A 12,616-nucleotide genomic window follows, 5' to 3' on the forward strand; every position below is an offset into this window, starting at 1 on the left:
ATACTATTCTCACCAAGAACAGGTTCAGATCTGGTTCCAAAACCAGAGAGGGAAATTTAGGGCATGGTAAAATAGCAAAAGAACCAGAACACCGTGAGTTAGGACTCTGCACCTGAATACTCAGGTCTCTATTCTAAATTGTAACCTGAATTGCTTGATGAACATATCTGGAAAGGGTCTCACCTAGAGAGAGCAAGTAGACCTGGACCAACCAAATTTTTTTTTTTTTTTTTTTTTTTTTTAGTTCTCACACACTTTTAATCCTTCTGGATAGAATTCTTATATACAGTTTTGGGGTGGGTAAGGGTCTGACAGCAGGTACTTCTCATTGGTTTGATCTGAGAGATTTGGAGAAACCTTATTTGCATGTGGGAGGGCTTAGTGCTGCTCTTACATGACTGATGATCACACACCTTTTTGCAGGGAGCTGTAGGAGGCTGTAGCTGCAACAGGAGCAGGGGGCTGGGGAGGGGGAGCCCAAGAGGTATGGTCGACCACCTTCTGTCTCATGCAGGTGGAAATCAGCACCCACCAGGTACTGGGGTTCCAGACCTTTGCTCGACCAGGGACCATACAGTCTGTGCACAGCCCACTGCCCTATAACGAATTAAAAAATAGTTTTCTTTCTCCTGTAACTCATCGATGGAGCAAATGTTTCAACGTTCCATTTAGTGTGTTCTATTTTTTCATCAATTAAAGATATAAACATTTATATGCATGTGTAGAGTATTAGTAATGTTGATGCTATTGATTTTTGTTACTAATATTAAGACAAACTAACATTAACACTATACAATACTTTATTATTTGTTTTCTAAAATAGAATGTGATATAGTAAAATTCTTTTTTCCTTTTATCATTATCTATGTTAGAAAATGTGTCCTATTTAAAGGATTGCAACTTCCATATTCATTTATTATTATGTAGGTGGTATGTATGTATGATATTATGGAGGTCAGAGAACAACCTTTTGGAGTTTGTTGTCTTTTCCACTTTTATGTGAGATCTGGAGATCAAACTCCAGTTTTTAGTCTTGCATAGTCAGGTGCCTTTACCTGCTGAGCCATCTAACAGGTTCTCTTTTCTTTTGACTAAATGCATAGGATTCAGGACAAAGATCAGTAGCTGTTGGGAATTTGTTCTAAGGCTTTCAATTAACTCAAACACTGAAGGTCTGAATTTCTCTTTCTTTGTTGGATCTTTGTGTGATTTAGGTATCAGAGTAATTGTAGCTTCATAGAACAAATTGGGTAGAGTACCTTCGGTTTCTGTTTTGTGGAATAATTTGAGGATGGACCAACCCAATTTAAAGCAACAAGTTGCACAACAAACATTCCCTGGACACCTCAGGTCTGGATCACACAATCTTGGATCAATATGGCCTAAAACAGTTGATTCCACAGCTGTGGCAAGGCATCTCTGCAGCTCATCTGCAGCTCTGTCTCTGATTTAGGGACAGTCCTGGCTAGTGCAATGTTAACTCGAGTCCTCTGAAAGGAGGAGACTTCAATTGAGGAAATGCCTCCGTGACAGCCATCTGTAAGGCATTTATTTTCTCAATTAGTGATCAATGAGAGAAGGCTCAGACTGTGGTAGGTGATGCTATCCCCTGGGCTGGTGGTCCTGGATTCTTTCAGAAAGAAGGCTGAACAAAACCACAGAAGCAAGCCAGTCCAACCTCTCCATGGCCTCTGCATGAGTTCCTGTCTCCAGCATCCTTCCCTGTTTGAGTTCCTGCCCTGACTTCTGTCAGTGATGCTGTCTTAGAAAGTACTTGAGACGGTCATTAGCATTTTAGTGCTCTGACTTTCCTGTTACTATTGCTGTGATGAAACACCATGGCCAAAGCAACTTCCATACTGTTGTTCATCTTCCAAGAAGTCAGGGAACTCAAACAGAGCAGGAACCTGGAGGCAAGAGCTGAGGCCATAGAAGGGTGCTGTTTAATGGCTTTTCCCCCAAGGCTTGCTTAGCATGCTTTCTTGTAGAGAGCCAGACCACCAGTCTTGGGGTAGCCCCACCCACAATCAGCTGGGCCCTCCCTCATCAATCACTAGGCAAAGTCCTACCAACTTGCCTACAGCTTGATCTTGTGCAGGTGTTTTCTCAATCAAGGTTTCCCCTTCGATGACTATAGCTGTGTCAAGTTGACATAAAGTAGCCAGCACACGTTTCACAAGTGTACAACCACGAAGCGTGAAGATGTGGCTAGAGTCGTGTTATGAATTTCTGTGTGAGTTTTAGCTGACTTCTTTCTTCCCTCTCCTTTCTTTCTCCTGTTATGATGTTTTGCATAGTGGTGTGTCTGCCTGATTTCCTGATTCTCATTGAGTATCAGCAACCTCATTTTCTATAGACAGGCTTTCTCTAGCTATAGATTAGTGGATGTGACCATAGTTTAGATACCTTGAAGCTATACATTCTATCTAGCATTAAGAGTGAAAGTAAAAAGCACAAAGATACATGAAGTTTTTCCCGTTTTCTGCTAGTGTAGACTCTATGTGTTAAAAAACAACTGAAAGTTTATATTATAATAAGCTATAAGTGCTTTGCCAGTGACAATTCCTGAACCTTTGCCCTGCCAATTCCTACGACCCTTAAGTTTTCATCAATATTTATAGGAAAATGTCTTATATTTGGCTGAATCATGATAATTCAGTTTGTCCAATTTAAATACAGCTTGAAAACAAATTAATAAAATAAAGATTTGCAAAAATGATCTAGATGGGCCCAACTCCAAAAGGACATTTATCAGGAATCGATGCTAACTACATTTTAGTTGGAAAAAAAGGTCATGGGAACCCAGAATGATTTTATGTGGTCTATGAGCTTAATTTATATTTTAAGCCTTTATCTACGACACTGACAGATTTATAACTTAGATTCTCTTATAGCCATTTTATTTTTGTTCTAAATTTGGCCAGCTGTATTTTACATATCTTCCTGTGAAATGTGAGTGAGGGACACCTGTGTATTGCTGGAGCATATGATGCCAATTAGCTGTGCAATTTCAATGGCAACAGGAAAAAAAAATCAAGCCTGTAATACGTGATGTTCTGGGCTATCCCTCCGCTCACTCCCCACTTATGTGCCAGAGGCGCTGCACACTATATAATCACACTACAACCTCTTTTCTCAAAGCTCTCACTAAGAGCCCACCACCCTACTTTTCTGAGGTAAGCATTATTAATGAAACCTTGGCAATAATTTAGCACCTTGAATTCCAGCCTGGAGTTACCGAGAAGGAAGGATCTAGCACATAGAACCTATCTTAAAGGAGGTTTAAACACTGCTCTAGTCAAAGTGGTTCTCAGGTGGCATGCATTGTAAACCGTGAAAACTGGGAACGTTTCACAAGGCCAAGTTAGGATGGGACAGAGGTTGCTAATCTGCTTATGTGGTCCAGGTGGGCCTAATGCAGTCCCAAGCCTGTGTGTAGAGATAGAGGGCTGGAGGAGAGGCTGATGGACTCAGTCTAAGGCAGCTCTCTTTGACGACGAATGGACAGGAGACTGAGTGAAGGTGATGTCTGCCATTAGAAGGTGGGAAGGTAAGACAAGTTTCTCTTAGGATGAGGGACCATAACTAGTAGACACATGGATTTCAGCCCACTAAGAGAACTTGGATCAGTGCTTCTCAGTCTGTGGGTGGTGGCCTAAGACCACTGGGAAACACAGATATTTATACTATGATTCATAAGAGTAGCATGATTACAGCTATGAAATAGCAATGGAAATGATTTTATGGTTGGGGTCACCATAATCTGAGGAACAGTATTAGGGGGTCGCAGCCTGAGGAAGGTACTGAATGACAGAACTACAGAACTCAGTGTTCATCTGAGTTACAATGCAGTGCTTGATTACCAGCCCCACAGGATAATGTATTAATTTGTTGGGACTGGTGACCTTGGGTACCTAGTGTTCCTTTTGTCTCAAGCACAGGCAAGGAGACTGTAGGCTTTTTTGTTTTTTTGTTTTTGTTTTTGATGAGAATTTGAGTAAGATAATATTTGTAAAGTGCTTTAATATGCTACCAGATGAAAAGTAAAAGCTCCACAGTAGGAAAAGTAGCCAGTTGAAGGACCAATTAACTAATACAAGAACTGCCATGCAAGCAGAGAACAAAGGACATTAAAGAGAGAATTTGACCTTAGGAGAGGCTATGGGGTCTTGGAAGACGGACTGCCGTTCAGTTGGCTAAGGCTTATGTTAGTTAGGAAGGGAGTGGATGTGTTGTGCACCATGTGTGTGGGGTTTGGAGCAGTATTTTACTAGGACTGACACTTTAGTAAAGTGAGTCAGCCCGGAGAAGCAGCAAGTCCTGGGGCTAATGCTCTCGGGTGAGTGTGAGTGTGTGAGTGTGAGGTGGGGTAGTGCCTAGCAGAAGGAAGTACTCACTCCCAGCTGCTTCTCCTGTTGCTAGGCAGTTTCCCCCCACCTTACATTTGCTCCATAAAAGCTTTTTCTTTTGGATTGTGATGCTGAGCTTTTTAAAGCAGCGATGTGCTGTACTTTGGAGCCCAGGATCCTCTTAGCAAGCATTTCAGCATTTTAGTAAAACAAACAAAAAGCAGGTGAGTTTTAGTGTGACTTGACTTTTAATATAAAGTGCAATCTGAACACTGTGTAAAACTGTCCCCTTATTCATGTGTCCATTGGATAAAGCCTGTTCCTGCTGGTGCTATATCCGAGATTAATTAAACATGTGGGCAAACAGCCTTTAGCAGAGCACCTGACCCTTTCCCCTTGGCTTCCTGTTGCCCCGCCTTGCCAGCCCTCTCCTCTGCCCTCTCTTGCTGTGGTAGGTTTTGCTCTTGCTCTGCCAACCAGTGCTGGCAAAACCTCAGCTGCCACGCAGCTGGCATTGCAGCCGAGGAGAATCTCCTGTCCCTCTGTGTCTCTTGGCACTTCCTCTGCCCTCCCATCGGTCCTTAGGTCTGCACTCTTGTGTCACAAAACTTTAATCACTGCTCGTGGCCTCAGCTGTGAGCAGAGACCAAGCTCTTTTCTTTGAGAACCAAGAAAACTTAAAAATAAACAGAACACTGAAGCAGTGCATGGTGAGGTACACCCGTAATCTCAGGCAGGACTCAGGAAGCCAAAGCGGGAGGGTCTTAGATTTGAGCCCTGCTTGGGCTCTGTAATGAGATCTTGTCTCAAACGAATCACCAGGAAAGGAACAAGACTGCCTTCTTTCCTCATCAATAAGATGTAAAGCTGGATTTCTGATGACTATCTACATACACAGTTCTCATAAATGTGTGTATTTGTTGATAACTGGGTTTACTGTGTTTGTTATTAACTAAGCAATCTAAGCCAGAAGATTTAGCATGATTTACCTCACAAATTAAAAAGCAAGCATTAGTGGAGCAAGATGCACTCAACTCTGAGGAAGGAGAATTAACATGAGTTTAAGGTCAGTCTGGGCTAGCTAGTGAATTTGAGGCAAGTGAGATCCTCTCTCAAAACATCTGAAAAAGCAGTAGGACTGAGTAGCTGACCAAATTGTGGCTCAACTACTTCTTGGTGGGATCTGTATATTTGAAACGCAAATTTAGACTGATATTCAGCGGTTTTATAAAAAGAATTTTGATCACTGTCTATATCATGAAAGGAGTCTTCAAGTAATTTCGAGGTTGGTATCATATGGACTCCAGCATCTCTAGGGATTTCAGTGCCCAGTGAAGAACTATTTGAAAATGCGTTTGTCTAATCACCCTCTCCAAACTGATGACTGGTGGGGAATCTCTCTCTAACATGGGCTGTGCTTGAGAAGGTCTGGGATGAAACCCAGGTTTCCATGTGTCTCTCAGGCCAGTGACAGTTTTGTGACCTTGCTTTATGAGAAACAGCTAGGCTGTTTCCCTGAGTATCAGTTTCATCTGCATGGTTCCTCTGTGTTTGCGTGGAACTGACTGGCCACTGGTGACTGCAGAACACCAGTGGATTCAGCTGGGTGCCTCTGCTTCAATGAGGGCCCCATCTCTGCATCACTTATACTTGTGAGCATCTTGAGACTTTAGCACTGCATCAAAACGGGCAAGGAATTAGGGTTTCTAAGTCTCTGAGCCTAACCTGGTGCATATCCAGTACTCCTATGTATGTTAAAAGGTTTGTTTACAATGGAGGAGTTAGAGAAAGGACTGAAGGAGCTGAAGGGGTTTGTAACCCCATAGGAAGAACAGTATCAACCAACCAGACCCCACCGCAGAGCTCCCAGGGACTAAACCACCAACTGAAGAGTACACATGGAAGGACCCAAGGCTCCAGCCTCATAAATAGCAGAGGTTGGCCTTATCTGGCATCAATGAAAAGAGAGGCCCTTGGTTCTGTGGAGGCTTGATGCCCCAGTGTAAGGGAATGCCAGGGCGGGGAGGCGGGAGTGGGTGGTTGGGTAAGTATCATCATAGAGGCAGAGGGAGAGGGACATGGGCTAGGGGGTTTCTGGGTGTATGTGTGGAAACCTGAAAAGGGGATACCATTGGAAATGTAAATCAATAAAATATCCAATAAAAAACGATGAAAAAAAAAAAAAGAGAGACTCGTTTACAATAGGCTTGCGCCTCCTGCAGCTACTTTAAAGCCACGAGAAGAGTGCTGTGTTAACTGGGGAGTAGGACTTTCAGGTAGTATCTTGTGGGAGCTTTGGATTAAGCTTCGGAGCTTTGTAGGTTCTCAAAGCAGATCCTGAAGCCCAGCTTTACTCTCATAAATTGCCTAGGATGATGAGCTTAGTCATCTGTGATGCATCCCTTTATTAGTCTATAAAACCCTCTGGTTCCAGACAGACATTTCTTGACCTTATCTACTCGGGAAGTATTGACAGAAAGGGCCGAAGGTAATGACCGGTCCTTTCCATGACTAGTTTTCCACTGAGGAATGTGGATGATGTGATGTACTCTCTCTGCCCTTCTGAAGTCAGCACACTTAGTAGTTTTCACTGAGGGCATTTTTGTTAGTTTGGATTCTTCAAGTAATAATAAGAATGACATAGGATAAGAGCCTAGGTGGTGTAGTATAGTTTAATTAGGCTATAGATGTTTGTTAATGGATGGTTTGATGTAGAATAGAAAACACATAGAAATACTTTTAAGAATGTGTGAACATTGTGTGTATGTGTATGTATGTGCATGCACGCATGCGCGCATGCACGCACATAGGTACATGCTTGTATAGGTCAAAGGTGAACCTTGAGTGTTCCTTAGGATTCTCTCCCCTTGGAAACATTATCAGTTGTATTTATGCCTGTAGGATGCATGTTTGTATGTATGTAGGATGCATGTTTGTATGTATGTATGGTGTATGTATGTATGTTTGTATGTATGTGCATATGCACATGCCATGGCATGTATGAGAAGGTCAGAGGACAACTTTATGAAGTCAGTTCTCTCTTGCTCCCTCCCTTAAATGTGTTCTAGGTATCATACTCAGGCCAGTAGGCTTGCATGGCAAGTGCTTGTTTCTACTGATGCATCTCACATACCGACCTTTTCTTAGAGATGGGCCTTCTCATTGGCTTCTCCTCACTGAGCACTAAGCCGGCCAGCCATCCAGGCCCAGGCTGTCCTGTGGAGAGGCTACACGTATGCACCACCAAGTCCAGCACACGTGGGTTCCTGGGGTCAGACCTCGGTCCTCCTACTTGAATGGCGAGCATTTTATCAACTGAACTCTTTCCTCTAGGCACACAGAATTTAAAAAGAGCATTTCAATTTTAAACACATTGGCGAGGGCACCTCTTAGAAACAATTTCTCAAGAAGAAGTTCATATAACATTAGTTTCAAAGTTAATCATTCAGAGGTATTTATAGTAACATGTAATCACCGAACATTTCAGGACTTCAAAGTTAAACCTCTGGATCATTAAGTAGTTTCTCCCTGTGTCTTTTTTCCCTCCAGCCCCTGCAGCCATCAGCCTGCATTTTGTCTCTAGGGGCATAGCCATTTTGGATGTTTCATTTCAGTGGCGGTGCATGTGACCTTTGAGAGCTGCTCTGGGAGTTTCACCTAACCTGTAGAACGTGTTCGTATTTTGTGGCTTTTTTAAATGGGTGAACATCAATCTTGAATGCTGACGTTGCAGCTTGTGCATCCATCGGTCTGTTCGTGGACATGGGAACTGTTTTTTGAATCTGTGGCTTTTGGTGTGTGTGTGTGTGTGTGTGTACTTGTCTGATCATCTCTAATTTGGGGGGGATAGGAGGTGAGGGCACAGGAGTGAGTGTGGGATTGGGCTGAGCAAGAAAACAGTAGGATCACAAAAGGAGAGAGTCCTTGTGTAGACTGATAGCTTACTAAAACAGGTGTGACTGTTTAACTTAAGCTCCGGACAGTCATCCCAACAATTTCTATCTCTGGAAAAAGAACAAGAAAACATTCTAAAGTAACAAGAGAATATGTTACTGGTTAAGGACTTCTAGAAGGAGAGACCTTAGTGAGGAACAAATAGAACAGGCTACACATGTGATACAACTTGCCTCGCCTCTGGCCTAGGATTTGAATGTTTGTCAGCTTCATGTTGTGCTCAGACTCCATCTTCAGGATGTAGAATGAAGACACACCCACATGATTGAGATATAAACATTTTACACACGGGACAGTAATGGGACCAGTTGTGGCACAATTGATATATTGGTCTAGCTAGATGTGAGAGCTATTTCTGGACTCCCCCACCCCTATAGTGAGCTTCCTAAGGGGTGGGGTGCAGTGGAGGAGGAGCAGTGATCTGGATATGGGGAATCTTTGCCAGGAGCCAGTTTCTTAGTCATTTATTTACTTTTTTGTCCTTTGGACTCTATGGTCACTAAAGGTACTTCATATCATCGTCAAATTCTTTGAGTGGTTTTCATTCCTCAGGACTGCCATGCATCATAGCAACCCACACTTCCTTCTGGAAACTTCCTCTCTTCCCCGTGTTTCATAATCCTCTTCATGTTTTCATAACCATTCTTCTTCTCTGCGTGCTAGATTTTATTTCTTGCCTTTTAAATATTGTAGTTAATTGGGAATCCTCTTCTCCTTTCCTCCCTCCTCCCCCCTCCCTTCCTGTCTGTCTGTTCTGGAAAATCAATCCAAGACCTTTGTGATGCTATTCAGGTGCTCTTCTGCTGAGATATACCCTAGTGTTTTCTTCCATTCCTCTCTACTCTCTGATTTGTCCATTGGAGATGGGGTATTACTGTGTAGCCCAGCTGAGCTCATGATCTTACTCTCCCAGGAAGGCTCATCTGCAGTATTTAGTTTAACTACTGCCCCTACTACCAACGCATGCTGACTCCTTAAACCAACTCCCTAAAAACGAACAAACAAACAAAGCCTCCTTTCGAACAGCTCTTATATTTCAGAGTTATTTTTATTTTTACGTGTAGAGGTGTTTTGCATGCATGTATGTTTGTGTACCATGCATGTGCAATGCCCTCAGGAACTCAGAGGTAGGTACCAGCTCCCTGGAAGTAGAGTTTCAGATGGTTATGAGCTTTGTGTTGGTTCTGGGAACCAAATTCAGGCCATTTGAATAAGCAGTCAGGCCTTCTAACCTCTGAGCCATCTCTCCAGCTCTCTTTAAGTTATTTAAGATCAAATATTTCTCATGGGTTCTGAACTTGATTTATTGCTCTCTGGATATCCTGCACAGGGCATCTGAAGTTCCGTAGCTCTATATACTTTTATGCTCCAACTTTGTGATGTTTCATGTTCCTTATTGTAAGAGTGTCATGATAGCCTGTTTCCAAGGTGATTCTCCTCTTCTGACAACCACTCCTGTGTACCTAGGAATTATACCCAGTCAGCTAGGTGGTCTAGGACAGACTTTTCACTTCTGTAATGAGAATACCAGAATTTGGGAGTCAAGTCTGGATTCTGTTCTTTGATTATAGCAAAACCCCAGAGGGGAGAGAAAGGGAGGAATTGAATGAAAAGCAGGAGGCACAGGGGCATCACGGGATTGACAGCTATCCAGAATCTTGAGTCAGTATACGCTGCTGGAGTTGAGACATAGTTTTCAGGCCTAGATTAAGTTCAGAGCATTGGCAGGAAAACAAGGTTAATGATGAAGTTGAGGGTGTGGCTATGAAACCCTTTGAGTTCCTAGAAAGATGCAAGGAAGTGCCTACAACCATTCAACCCAGCAATAGGGTTTCTAAGATGCTTCGGGGTGTTGTCCCTCAGTCTTCCTGGAAGCCTGGAATAGGGGAAGCTTCTTCGGAGTTCCACAGACCTGGCTTTCTGAAGCTCAGTCAGATTCACAGTGGAGAGGTCATTCCTTAGAGGGAACAGGCACTGCCAGCCACTGCAAAGAGATCCGAAATCTCTAGTCTCCCCCAGTGTCTGCAGGCAAGATGGCAAGCAGACTGAGAAAGTTACACTGATGCTCACATAGGCAACTCTGCCAGGAAGAAGGAAGATAATGTTTAAGGTTAAATGAAGAGTCTGGAGGGAGGAGCCAGCTAACTGAGAAGTCCTCATGGAGAAACTTCCAGCATTTCCAGGGAGAGGTGGCTCTATGTGCCTTTGGTTTCTCCACACCTGGACCTGGAGTGTGGAGGATGCTTGGAGTTCAGGTGCTCCCCCACCAGCTGAAGCCTCCTCCTCCTCCTCCTCCTGTTGTGTTTGCCTTCATTTATCTCCATAGCAACACTGTAAACAGAAGAGAGCTATTTAGATACCATTAAGGTTTATCTTTGTTTGTTTGTTACCTTTGGCCCCAAAACTGTCTGCATTACACATATTTAAAGCAGGCTCTCGGGACAAGACAGACTCCCTTTTCATTCACTGGCGGTTGTATTGAGAGGACACTGTACTCAAAGGCTCTATTCCGGGAAGTACATTTACCCAATTTCTTACACACCTGGAGCTGACTTTGATGATGATCTAGATTCTGATCTTGACAAAAGATAAGGATTTGGGGGTTGTGGTCCAGTGAGATGGCTCAGTGGGTATACTGGATAGTCTCATGTTACTAGTTACAAAAGGACGGACCCTGGATTAAAAAAAAAAGTCTCTGTAAGATCTGTTTGTAGGCAAGCTTGTATGACATTTTCTTAGTTAATGATTGATGATGACGGTGGTAGGGCAGTCTATTGTGGGTGGTGCCATCCCTGACTGGTGGTCATGGGTCCAATAAGAAAGCAGGCTGAGTAAGCTATCAGGAGCAAGCCAGTAAGCAGTACACTCCAGAGCCTTGGTTTAAATGGTTGCCTCCATGTTTCTGCCCTGTTTGAGTTCCTGTCCTGACTTCCTTCAGTAATGGACCATGTGTATGGCTGTATAAGCCAAATAATTTTTTTTTCCTCCCCCAACTTGCTTTTGCTCATGGTATTTCATGACAGCAATAGTAAAACTAAGACAGTGGGTAAAGGCGCCTGCAAGGCTGGTGACTTGAATTTGATCCTAGAACTTCTGGTAGAGAGAGAGACCTGACTTCTAAAAATTGTTCTCTGGTCTCTTCCACCTGGCATGTATCCACACTACACACATGCAAACAACCCCCTAATAGACACACTAAACAAATAGTTAATAAACAGAATTTGCGAATCCTTGAGAGAGAGTGTGTGTGAATTTTTTATATGAGTGGGGTTTGAATCACTGGTGTCCATACAGTGAAATGCTGGACCAGTATTCCCCCATGGCTGGATGATTCTCGCGCTTTATTTATGTCCTTGTGCAGTCTTCACTGAACAGGGCTGGTCTCTGTAACAGTAGAGTCCTGTAGAAACGATGGAACAAGACTTTCAGAGCCAGGACGTGCGGCTTCCACTTTGCTCTCTCTCAGATCACTGGCTCTGTCAGCTAAGTCTTCTGGAAGCATCGGTTTGCCCTGATTTGCCAACCACATGAGTGAGTTACCTAGGGAACAGCCACCACGGCAGGCCAAGCTTTGCATAACTGCAGCCTGAGCTGACATGCCAGTTACAGCTCTCTAGGAAGGGTCCTCCACCTCAGAGCCACCTACCTAGTCAAGGCGGTCCCCACATTCTAGACTCTCCAGAATTGCTGTCTTTTGTCTGAGGCAGCTGTTTCAGGATCTTCTGTTTTACAGTTTGGCATAAGTAACAGAAGTTCTGCAGTGAGCCAGTACCAACCGGAGAACTTTGTAGAACTTTGTGGAATTTTCATCCTAGTTTCTTAGTGAGCACCACTATTACTAATGATTAGTCGGGGTTATGGTGTGTGTGGCGGGAAGTATGAACATCTCAATCCTTCTACTTTTTTTGTAGTGTTTGCTTTTCTTTCATCTCCACAGAAACATTGTAAATGAGAAGGAGCTACTTGGGTACCACTAGAGTTTATTATTATTGAAGTTATTATTATTATTATTATTAGTAGTAGTATTTTGGTTTAGTTTTTGAAAGTTACCTTTGGCCCTGAATGTGTAGGGATCACGTGTGTTTAAAGCACGCTATTTGTGATAGGGTGTCTTTTGTTGAGCTATAGAATATTTGTATGAGGAATCAGTGGGCTCTGACACTCATCTCCTTGCAGACAGAATTGCCTGTCCTTTGTAATGGTTCGAAGATCTGTATGCACTCACTATGTGGATAAAGAAAATGGGGCCAGAAAGCATAACTAATCTCTCTAAAGCTAGTCCTGGCTCCCAGGCCAATTAGATGAGGTAGATT

General features: G+C 43.2%; 1 protein-coding gene across 12 annotated transcripts in view; it reads left to right on the plus strand.

Moving 5' to 3' along the window:
* Lmo7 (LIM domain only 7) overlaps positions 1–12,616 on the plus strand; it is a 204,781-nt gene that overhangs the window by 95,581 nt on the left and 96,584 nt on the right. The gene's annotated exons all lie outside the window — the stretch shown is intronic.

Source organism: Mus musculus, chromosome 14 (assembly GCF_000001635.26).
Source record: "Mus musculus strain C57BL/6J chromosome 14, GRCm38.p6 C57BL/6J".
In the NCBI taxonomy this organism is placed as follows: domain Eukaryota; kingdom Metazoa; phylum Chordata; class Mammalia; order Rodentia; family Muridae; genus Mus; species Mus musculus.